The sequence below is a fragment of the Sander lucioperca genome, chromosome 3 (assembly GCF_008315115.2).
Source record: "Sander lucioperca isolate FBNREF2018 chromosome 3, SLUC_FBN_1.2, whole genome shotgun sequence".
NCBI classification, from domain to species: Eukaryota; Metazoa; Chordata; class Actinopteri; order Perciformes; family Percidae; genus Sander; species Sander lucioperca.
The window spans coordinates 36,000,662-36,012,676 of NC_050175.1; the positions used below are offsets into that span (position 1 = coordinate 36,000,662).

Sequence of the window (12,015 nt, forward strand, 5' to 3'; positions counted from 1 at the left end):
CAGCCAATAACCGACAAGTAGGATTTGGGGCTGGGGGTTGGGGGGTTAGTGCGCGGAAGCACGGAAGGGAGGGGGAGGGGACGGGATGAGGAGGAGGGAGGGGCGAGCTAGCCTCAGTTTTGTTTGACAATACGTGACGTCAACAAGAAGTAACGTCACCCAACATCGCTTTAATGGCTCAATTCAAATTCTCTCCCCGTCCATCGGAAAGGTAAGGGACTTTGCCTCTATATGGTCATGGTTTGGTTAGGTTTAGGCACGACTGTGTGGGTTCGGGAAAGAAAATAGTTTGGGTTAAAATTACTTTGTGGTTAAAAGAAACGTTGACTTTGTGGTTCTATAATAATTTTGCCTAACTTCTTCCTTTGCTCCAGACGGACAATGTTGCTTTTGGACTTTTTCTGGAATAACTGAGGCTGTCATTTTTTATTGGAGGACAGTCTCTCAAGACACAAAGGACTCTAGTGTTTTAAACATGAAATAATGCATAATCAAAAAAAAAAGTATATAAGCATTTTGCATGACTAACTCAAGTCAAGTTCTTGGTAAGAATTTTCACTCAGTTGCTTGCAATCACCACTAACTTTCTGTGTTTGTGGTTCTATGTGAACAACAATCTCTCATAAGAATATCTGAGAAGAGTAAACAGAACCTTCTGTCAGTGTGGACATGTCCTGAGCTTTTCGTGGCTTCACACTCCATTACCTTCCCCCGATCAGACCAGACGCTTGTTGCCAGCCTGCCCATTAGACCTGTTTAGCCTCATTGCGTGGCCGTGCTTCACACTCTTTTAATTCTATTCCTGTGTGTTGGCCAAGACATGAAGAGCGCGCCAGTTTGCCGAGAAGAATCCAGGATGCTCAGATGCAACAGAGCGCGGCAGGCAGCCAGCCAAACGCCGGCCAAGAAAAGCAAAAGCACAGGAGGGATGTGTGCTCATTTAAATATGAGCAAGCAACAGACTGTGGAATTTGAATGAGATTATAAAAGGGGACCGGGTAGGATGAATTTCAATTTGAGAGCATTACATGTATTCTCTCTCCGTCGCTCCCCCTCGCCTCAGCCCCCTACCCTCCCAGAGGTGAGATAATGACTCCCAACAATGAGCAGAAGGGAGGAAGTTGGCAGCGCTGTCACCACATAGCGAAGCCCAACGGTTATTATGGCACGGCTGCTCCTCCCCTCCTATTTATCTGTGTAAACACACACACACGCTAGCAAATACTTGTGTCACACACACACACACACACACACACACAGATCTAATTTAACAGAGCATTTCACCAACAGCTCCACTGCAGTGGGACGCATTGCACCTCCAAAACCTAATCAGATTACAACAGCCCCCTTAGCATTCATATTGTGTGTCTGTGTATAAGTGGTGACAGGTAGGTGTGTGTGTGTGTGTGTGTGTGTGTGTGTGTGTGTGTGTGTGTGTGTGTGTGTGTGTGTGAAGAAGGGAGAAAGAGGCAGATGGAGAAAAAACAGGGAGTGACGGGGAAGAAAAGATCAAGGAGGGCGAGTAAGGAGGGTGGGAGAGAGTAGATTGAATGAGAGGGAAGGAGGGTAGGAGAGAGGGGAGGGGGTAGGGGAGAGGGAGGAGAGAGAGAGAGAGAGAGAGAGAGAGAGAGAGAGAGAGTAAATAGGGAGGGGAGGTTAATCCAACAGCGCTGGTGAGACAGAAGTTTCAGCTCTGCGTTTCACACACAAGGCTAGAAGATACCAAACAGACACATACATACAGGTGAGACAAGTCTTCTACTTCCCCTCTACAAGGTGGTTTTAAGCCATTTTTTTGCATGCTGTATAATATGATGGCGACATTCAGGTGTGAAGGTGAATGCAGTGTGAGAGCAATGAACTTGGTGCTCAGCCTCAAGTTGCGAGTGTGCAGGGATGCTGGGTGTGTGTGTGTGTGTGTGTGTGTGTGTGTGTGTGTGGGTTGGGGTGGGGGGGGGGGGGGGGGGGGGGGGGTTGTTGCATCCTGAGGGACGAATGTCAAGAAAAGAGAGAGTGCAGAATGCGTGCAAGATGTTCATTTTCAACATGGACGTTTTACACTAAAAAAGGGGATGTTAAGTGTTTGCTGTAATATTAATGGCTGCTTTCCTTAAGTGCTGCGTGCTGTGCGAGTGCTAGTGGAAAAGCGCTATACTGTGTGTGTGTGTGTGTGTGTGTGTGTGTGTGTGTGTGTGTGTGTGTTCAGCAGTCGTGCCGTGTCTGAGCAGCATGCATTATACATCTGCACTGATCTCCAGAAACAGAGATACCTCAACGGGGGCAGAGGGAGAAGTGTATATACTGTAATGTGTTCATATGATATGCGATAGCCGGAGTGGTATGATGTGCTGTGTGAGAGGAGAGCAAAAAGGACAACCTGCATCTTTTATGCGTTTCAGCTGGGCCACACTTGCTTTGCCTTGTTTGTAACATCTTGACACAGTAGGTTGCGGTGCATGCATGGATATCCTATGCTTCATTTATCTGTCATTATCTGTGGTAGAGATCCAGCAGGAAGCGGCGAATAACACCGAGGTGATGAGATCTCTCTTATCTTTAGATGGCTTTCCCACACTGAGGAGGTTGACTCCTTTTGTCTGCAGATACAGTATCTTAATCCACATCGGTGTAACGCATGGCTGCTGCGGGCAATAGATTCAACATCTGACTGACTCAGTGTGTGTGCAGACTACATGTGTGTTGGGGCATATGCTTGTGTTATTTAAAGCGTCCGTGTGTTTGTTGTGTGGCTGCATACAGCTGCTTCTGTCCTGTTTTATTGAAGACTGAAGGCAGCTCCTGATGTGGAGAGAGCAAACAAAGAAAGCAGCAGTTATAAAGACCCACATCTACATCGCACACACACACACACACACACACACACACACTCTTGTAAGCACATACGCACTTTAATGACAAGTAAAGGAATGCTGGAAATCACCCCCTGAAAGCTTGGAAGGTGGTTCTGAAAATGTTTTAGCTTGCTTCTTTGAGGAAGATTGCAGCTTGGATTTACAGTTATACATTTCTAAAATAGTCAATCATTTATAGAAACTTCTTAAACCACTCCTGCAGTGTACTCCACTTCTTTGCTGTATGTATTGTTTCCTAAAGTACGGATAAATACACAACTTTTAGTATTGACTAGTGCAGTTTTTGTTGTTCATGACCGACATAAAGCTGAAAATAGAGCATAAGATTATTGAAACCTACAAAGATTAGCTGTCCCACACATAATTTCCAGTAACCGATACATGTGTTTATTAGTGGTGACAGTCTGAAAGCTGCACATATTGAGGACTAGTAAATACAAAAGGAAAAGAAGAAGAAGGCATGCTTTATTAATCCCTTGAGGAGAAAATAACCTAAACACATGCATTAATGTATGTAGAGATGACAAAGCGAGGGGGCTGCCTCATAAGATAGCGCCCCGAGCAGTCGGCGATTTGGTGCCTTGCTCAAAGGCACCACGGTTGTGCCTAGGAGGCGAACTGGCACCTCTCCAGCTACCAGTCCACACTCTATACTTCACACTCCATATGCAACCACTGAAATTCTGCATGCAAGTTCTTGCATAAAAAACTCAAGCAGGTGATTACAAAGCAACGAGGGAAGGATGTGTAAGTGACCTATATACCAAAATGGAGGTGCCTGACGATGATTAAGCTTTTTATATATTTATCTGAATTTATACGCACATATCTGTTTATAGAAGTCTTCCCTCAAACTCAAAAGCAATTCTCGCTTATCAAGTTGCTAATCCGTCTGTAAACAATGACTAGCGCACGGAACAGGAAGTCTTGGCCCTGGCTACACCGGAACCCTACAAACATTGTCCCCCCCGAAGCAAAATCGTTGTCAGACCAATAGCTGATGGGTTCCGAGATAGAGTTACAGGTAACAGGGTAAGCAATGGCACGAAGCAACAAAGACAATCTGGCACTGGAAAGGAAATGGTATCTGTACAGCAGTGCTGATGACGGAACATGGAAACAGATGAGCAGGTGAATGGGACCAGTGGATTGGTCTGAGGGCATCTGTTGACAGGTAGAGAATGGCAATGAAGGGGAAGTGGAAATTTGGCTGGAGAGAAGAATGTGACAAAAATGTGACTTTAATTTATGCGGAAATCTATGTAGGAAAGGCAAAGAATCGCAACACGCTTTGTCACCTTAAGCTAACATGTTGCATGCAACAAAGGAAAACAGCTTACAAGCTACACATTTTTCAGAGTTTGATACTCAAAACTCGTTTTCGTCTGAGTATTCCTTTAAGTGATGCAGGTGACAGTATGTGAGAAGAAAGCACCACACTGCCTGTGCTCATGCCACAGCCACCTTGCACACATCTTTTCAAAAAGACTAAGGGCTGTGACCCTACTCAGATATTCAGGACCACAAATCCCCTTGAAAGAACAGTTTAAGCTTTATCCAAGTCGAGGCTCTGATGCCCTCAGTCTGTCTCCTTTCATGCTAAAGCTTTTCAGTAGCATTAATTTTGAAAAAGATCACTATGCTAATCGCTTTTACAACTGTGACAGGTGTTGCATTTTCCAGAGGATTTTTTCTGACGAGAATTTCCAGGGCTGAGTCACTTTGAGTTAACTGTTAAAATTAATTTGTGTCCATAAGAGTGGAAAACAAGCCTCAGACTTTCTGTTTCGTGCTGCAATTATTTTTAGATCTGGTTTGATTCCCTTCTCCCACACTGTTAGAGTACATACCAAACACAAAGTCTTCCTCGGCCTCATGCAGAACCCTAAATCAATGATGCCCCAGTGTAACAGTTATTTCCCATAAAGAATCCATAACCAAATGTAGATGTTACTGAATGACGATCCACAATTAGGTTCTGACCATGATGTAGTGCAGAACAGAAGTAGACCAGTGCTTAAAGGTCCCTTATTGTAAAAATTGATAATTCCATGCTCATTAAGCAGGTGGAGGTGCTATATAAACACAGTTAAAGTATCAAATCAAATATCAATCCACACAGAAATACACACAGCCCGTATTTAGAAACTGTGTCTTTAATCAGGATGGTTGTGATGTAACAACTATACTATATATCAGTAGAAAGCGGCAATAAGTGGTGTTACAATCATTCCCCGGCTGCAATGACTGTGCAGACAATCCAAGAGCATAGATGCGGAAGACAGGAAACGCTGACCAATCAGAGCAGATTGGGCTTTTTTTTCAGGAGGGGGGCTTTCAGACAGAGGGTGACCACAGGTATATTCAGAAAGAAAAGATCTAAAAAATGATGTGCTTTTTGAGCAATAAAGCATGTGAACATGTTATAGTAGAAACCCTAAATACAATTATAAAAGCTGAAAATGAGCATCATATGGGACCTTTAAGGTTTAAATCATTTAAAGGTTTGGTTAGAAGTAACCTGCGGAAACACAAAGGATTTACCAAAGAAAAACAAGGAAAATAATTATGCCGACTGTATCTTGTAATCATGACTTGACATAATTACGGCGATCCATATCTCATGATTCTGAGATATTTATCTTGTAATTACGGGAAGGGTCGGGGGTCGTAATTACAAAAGAGCATCTCAATGGAAAATGCAATGCACTTCCGTAGTCCAACTAAATGATTTAAAAAACTGACAGTGAGCCTGAAACTGATCCTTTCTATATTTTGCAACAGAGGGGAGACACGCTGGCGTTCTGAACAAGACTCCAGAGTGAGGCAGGAGCAACTAATTACACAAACGACCTTCTATAATTCAGCTGAGGATTGCAGTGGTTTGTTCTTTGAAATACTTCCAAGCTGCAGAAAGAATTGCTGCACAACAGAGACAAAGTGTTTTGCAAAAATAATATTTAAACGCAAGAATAGTTTCTTAGCCACAAGGAATGCCCTGTCTGTTGCAGATCATATTTTCAAAGAGATACCATAAGTTGGAGGGCCTCCTGACCATCCACCAAGTCAGCACACAATGCGTTTGCTGTTGTATTGATGCTGTAACAGTACAACTGGCAGTATGATCCAAATCAAACTGAATGTGGGCCATTTGCAAAGGCAGTTTAGCTGCTGTCAAAGACACATCTGCAAGCAACAACCAGAACACTCAAAGCAGATGGAGGTCTGTTTGTTCTGAGCTTACCAGTCCTTGAAACCACAACATGCATCCCACACAGAAACAGAATGCAAGATCATTGAGATGGATCATTGGTCAACTGCAGGTGAATGTTGTGTAACAGTGACACAACTGTGTGAAAACAAAATATGAAATGAGAACTACCAGAGAAAGAGAGATGCAGTCAAATTGTTTTTAAGCATTCACTTCACACCCTGAGGTTTGGATTACTGCTTTACACAAGTCATAAAATAAGCCCTGAGCAGAGGAACATGACAGAAGAGCAGCAGAGGACGTCTTTGAGTTATACAGGGAGTCATCATCTAATAATCCCTCTGTTGCTGCACTTTTCTGTCTTTTGCAACATCCTGAAAATTTCATAAATAAAAAAACATTCCTCGAAAACCAAACCCGAGGAACTCCATGTACCAAAATGTTACTTTCACTTAAATTTCTCTCCAGTCCCAAAAACAAAATTCCTTCAGGGGATTCTCTACATTGCTATGCGTCATCGCCCTGTGATGCTTTCACTGCAGAGAGAGTGACAGCGCTCAATCATCCCCTAGTAGCAGAGAGGGTTGTTCAGCTGAATATTTTAGTCTAGTCTGCCTGACTCATTGATCCTTTATGGGACTGAGGTTTGTGCAAGTAAGAATCTATGGCCCGACCATGGCTCTAAAATATCCGTAGCCTAACTGTGTATTGATAAATCCACGGCGCTGTCCGTGGTGCTGAAGTAGCAGACTGATTTGTAACTGACATTTTCTCTGAGTCTGAAGTCTGAGTCGGTCTGTCAGTTTGGTCTTGAATCTTGGGTAGGAGGGAATTCAAAAAAAAGAGTTGTTCATTGGGCGGTTTACTAGTTGTGGGGAGAAAAACTGGGTCCACCCCCCTGTTTAAAACGAACAAATCGCCTACTGCGTTTAATCACAAACTACATAAACAGTCCAATGGTCAAATTAGCACCAACAGCACAAGGCAAAACTTTGCATTTTGTCTCTACACACCTTCAGGCTGCTTTTGTACTTCATGATTTTTAACTTTGCTAGGGGCGTGGCTCTAGGGATGGTACCATTGGTCTGTTTGTCGATCCACCACTTTGGTTCAGACTTTGATATTTTAACAGTTGTCAGATGGATTGCAATTAACCTTTGTTGTACGGATAGTCATGCTCCCCAGAGAATGAATCCCACTGGTTTTGGTCTGGTATCTTTACACAACAATAACAATAACAAACAGGTTAACATGTTTGGCTTTTAGTGAAACGTCTTGACAACTATTGGATGGATTGACATGATCTTGTATACAGGCATTCATGGTGTGCAGAGGATGAATCCCTTATCATGGTAAAATGTCAGTTTGTCCAAAACTTTATGACCAAATTCCTGCAAAACTAATGCCATTCACGGTAGCATTCTGATATTAGCATTTAGCTCAAAGCAGCTCCAATGCAAAAGCTTCTGATTCAGTCAGTGACACTATTGATTCATACACTCAGTTAATGTTGTAGACTTTACATTTGTGTGTTCATGTGTGGGACACCTCGAGTTAAATTGAAACAATGCAGGAGAGAATTATACGAGCAAGAGCGATAAAACCAGATTATTTTTAAGCACTAAATGGATTAGCCATAAATAAATGGATACATCTGTCTCTGTTCCTCCTCTCATGGATTTCTCCCTGTATGGTTGTTAACTATCAGTGTAAAAGTAAAATGGCGGCCCCAAAAAAGAAGCGCTTTGATTCTAAGGAACCTGGCGTGTATTTTTGATGTTTTTAGATCGTAGAAACTTGTCCTGCTGTGCTGGAAATATCTCGACGTGTGAGCGATTCACCAGTTTTAGTTTTTAGTTATGCAACAGAACAAGAAGAATCCAGAACCAGACAATAATTCACCAATATATGTTTGTTGGTGTTTACATCTTGCAGTTCAATATTTCCTGGAAACCTACGCTCACATTTTAATCCCAAACCAGCTCCTTATATGACTGACATTTGTGTATTTGGTCCCCATAATGACCCGCTGAGCCCAGTCAGCTGCCTCGCTCGTGTCTCGTCTCTCACTGTCACCGTTTCCTGGCAAGACACCAGGTTGCTGCCATCGCCGTTACTCTCTCTTTTTTTTCTGTCTGTAGTACAGCTTGAATGAACAGGATTGAGAGAGCAAGTCTTTCTGCTCCTGGTTTCCTTTGAACTCAGACTGTGGCATGGAGAAAGAAAGACGTTTACAGGACGGATTAGAGTTTATTAGAAACTGTTCTTTTCTCTGTTGTTAGCTTTGGCTGACAAGCCTGGCTTACACCTCGAAATCTCTTTTTATTTTTGTATGCCTTCTTTCTGTCGTTCTCTCTATCCATGCCTTCCATCCGGTCCCCAGGTGGGTCCCGTGTCTACAGTTGAGCGGGCAAGCTGACAGCACGGTGACAATGTTAAGGATGAGAGTGGAGGGAGGGAGGGAGGGAGGGAGGGAGGGGGACTAATGAGAGGGACAGCAGCAGCAAGGGTCCATCACTGCACCTCAAGATAAAGCCCCCCCGACTCTCTTTCATATCTTGTTCTAAGTGACCAGGTCGCTCCATCTCCAGCTTGTACCAGTGAGGTGGGGGTAGGGGGGCTTATTAGACACTTGTGCTTTTTGTCTTTCATCCTTCGTGCACTTGTTAAGGGAGGAGTAGGAGGCGACGACACAGAGGAGGGTGGCAGAAATTGAAAGAAGATCCAATAAGGAGAAAGGATGGGAGGGTGAAAATGTTTATTTCAGAGGATTGCCCATCTCCACCCAATACCCCCCCACACACACACACACACACACACACACACACACACACACACACACACACACACACAAACACACATATACACACACACAGTGTTTACATGAATAATGCAGGACACTGTGTGTGATGAGCTGAAGGAGGCAGCAACAGGGAGAGATATACATTATCAATTACCTGTTTTTCTTACATTCATGTTAAATATATGCATTATACGAGGGAATCACTTTGACAAAATATAAAAGGCAACATTCATTCTCCAAAAAACACGTGAAATTCATGTTTTCATATGTGAAATGTCCAAAAACCACACATGTGAATTTGTGTGTGAAGCACATTTCACGTGCCATTACATTTAAAAAAATTTTTGCAGGTGATGTCCAACATGTGAAATATCTGAAAATGTGATATTTTCCATGTGATAAATCCACATGTACTGTTTTGTAAGATTTAATTCTGCAATATATTTATATTATTTGATATATTTCACATTACATTTTAAATATATCACTCAATGTACAGTATATTGATATATTAAATCTCTATAAATAAACAAAGTTGCTTAGCCAAAGATTTTTCTATGAATAAATATAAAGTCATACAGTCCGACTGCAAAAAAACAACACAAGCATCGGTGAATGCCGTCTTATTTGCTGATGACGAGGCGCATATCGGCCGATCCCAATGTTCTGCCGATAAATCTGTGCATCCCAAGTTTAAATAAATGTAATCAATCTGTACATCACTGCAGAAAACCAAACTCATCAATATGTTCCTCCATTTCCCTTATTATCTTGGCAGCTGTGGTTGTGACTCAGCAGCAAGACACTGAACCTTAAATTGATCCCGATGGTAGCTCTGCTGCTGCCATCAATGTACATTATTAACAGAGACTTGCTGACTCTGCTGCTATTACTGTAATCACACCACTTTGGCTTTACATTTTTGTCTCAATATGCTCTTGTATTGTTCCTATTTTTTCTATTCTCATTTTAGTTTTCTATTCCTCTTGTTATTTATTGATTTTACTTTATTTTTCTGTACTCATTTCTGTTCTTGTGCTGCTGCAACAACTTCATTTCCCCACTCGGTATCAATTAGAGTTCATCTTATCTCATTTTAACACAAAGGAACGCTTCTTACAGTACACTACTCTGCAGGGGCGGAGCGAGAGGGGGGCATCTGGGGCTCCAGGTTTCAGAATGATGAAGACAGTTGGAGAACAAGTAGATACAAAACAGGATGTCGGCTCTACAGGACGTTTTTCACGGCAACTATCATGTTTTTCCCAAATGATGTAAAGATTTTGAGGCATTCTATTATCAAATGGCTTGAAAAATAGTTCACATAGCTGCCGTAAATGGAGCATGCCCCCAGACCCCCCCTAGGTATGGGCTGGGCCCCTGAATGTTTAAAACGTCTGGCTCCACCCCTGCTACTCTGTACTGTTTGTCAATGTATTGTCTCAAGCAGTGTAGTCTCACATAGCCAGACCTTCCTCCACAGCGCTGCAGTGGGGGGTCTGGATAGTCCACAAAGCATTCCGTGATGGGATAAAAACATGCTCTGGTTTATTGGCATTTCTTTAAACCAATCACAATCATCTTGGGCGGTGCTAAGCGATGGACGGAGCCACAGTGCCTCTGCAAAATAGCCTCGGGAAGGTTGTTTTTGTGGAACGTGTACGTTCAAAAGTTTATTTAGTTGTGCAACAGAAAACTCAGATTGGACAGATAGTCTAGCTAGCTGTCTGGATTTACCCTGAAGAGATCTGAGGAGCAGTTAACCATAGTCCTCAGAAATCCACCAGAGTTTAAAATGCCAACACAAAGAAAGCGTAAGGTGACAGAGATCCGTCCGAATGAGGGACATCCGGAATTTCCGGCAAAAACAGAAAATGGCCCCTCCATGGTTTTCATACAAGACAGGTCCCTGACTGAAATCCCAGTCATCTGTTCAAGATCTATTTAAGGATGACATTTTTTAGTCAGCACAGAAAACGCAGAGCCAAATTTTGATCCTCCTTTTTTTCCCAGTTTGTCCCAGATAAAACATCACAACTGTAAGAAAGTTCTCCTTTGTAGATCTAAAAACCTGTTTTCAATAGCCTTACTAAGGCAGTGTGAAGTAAAAACATTAAATATTTATAAATACAAACTTTAAGAGCCACAAAAGGGATTTTAGTTCAGACTCCAGCTGCCCGCTGTCACACTCCTGAAACCTGACACAATCCCCTGGGCTTTGTCTGCACAAATGCCTAAATATATGAAGTGTGCGATACAAAAGTCAATGCGGAGACAATTCTCATTCTGATAATGGATCTAATCATAACACTAGACTGAGCACTTTGATGTCCATCCTCAGTGTACATTTTGATATTAACTTCCAGCCAGAGGTGTGAACTTTTATATCCTTCCACCCTCAGAAGCCTGAGCTTTGATTTGGCCCTCCCAGCAGGTAGGAGGCCGACTGAGGCGGCTTCAGAACATCAGTCACACCCTCCAGCCTTCATGGAGAACAGAATGGAAGTATTGATCATTATGGAAACCTTCATGTGCGGGGATTTGTCTGCAAAGCACATGCGCTTTATACATTTCTTTGTGTTTTGCATCAAATTGATTGGAGGAATTGAAAGAAAGAACTGGTTTTGTGCTTTTTCTAAAATCAGCCCTGGGAGGTTTTCGCCCCGCTGAGAGAAACAGGTAAAACACATATTGATTTTTATTCTCTTTTTTTAAACTGGCAACTCGCTCGATAGATGTGAAAGGACACTGAAGTCTGCCGGGGGGGGTTGTGCTTTCTATGCGTGTCCCACAATGTACTGAACTACTGTATAGTGACTTTTATATCCAACCTGTGGTAAATAATGACAGTTTAAGTGTACTATGGCACAGTCTCAATACCAGAATGCAGCTGTTTGGATGAAGTCTTTTGTCATGGTAGAATCGTATTGAGTAAAAATTATGAGAGCCAACATTTTGATGCTCATGTTAAAGTCTAATTCTGGTTTATTTTTATTATTTTTCGCCATCATTCCTATAAGGAACATTGTACTCACCAAGTTGGTTGTCTGATGGGGCAACAAACACGAGCAGTCGAAAGATCAGACAGCTTTTAAAGAAACCAACAGGTTGGACGAGCTAATCTGGAA

At 42.5% G+C, this 12,015-nt stretch overlaps 1 protein-coding gene across 1 annotated transcript in view; it reads left to right on the forward strand.

Moving 5' to 3' along the window:
• The first annotated feature begins 1,608 nt into the window (after positions 1-1,608).
• c1qtnf4 (C1q and TNF related 4) overlaps positions 1,609-12,015 on the forward strand; it is a 32,780-nt gene continuing 22,373 nt past the window's right edge. Inside the window, exon 1 of the mRNA XM_031323531.2 lies at positions 1,609-1,744. The gene's annotated coding sequence lies outside the window, so the exon portion shown is untranslated. The remainder of the gene's footprint in view (positions 1,745-12,015) is intronic.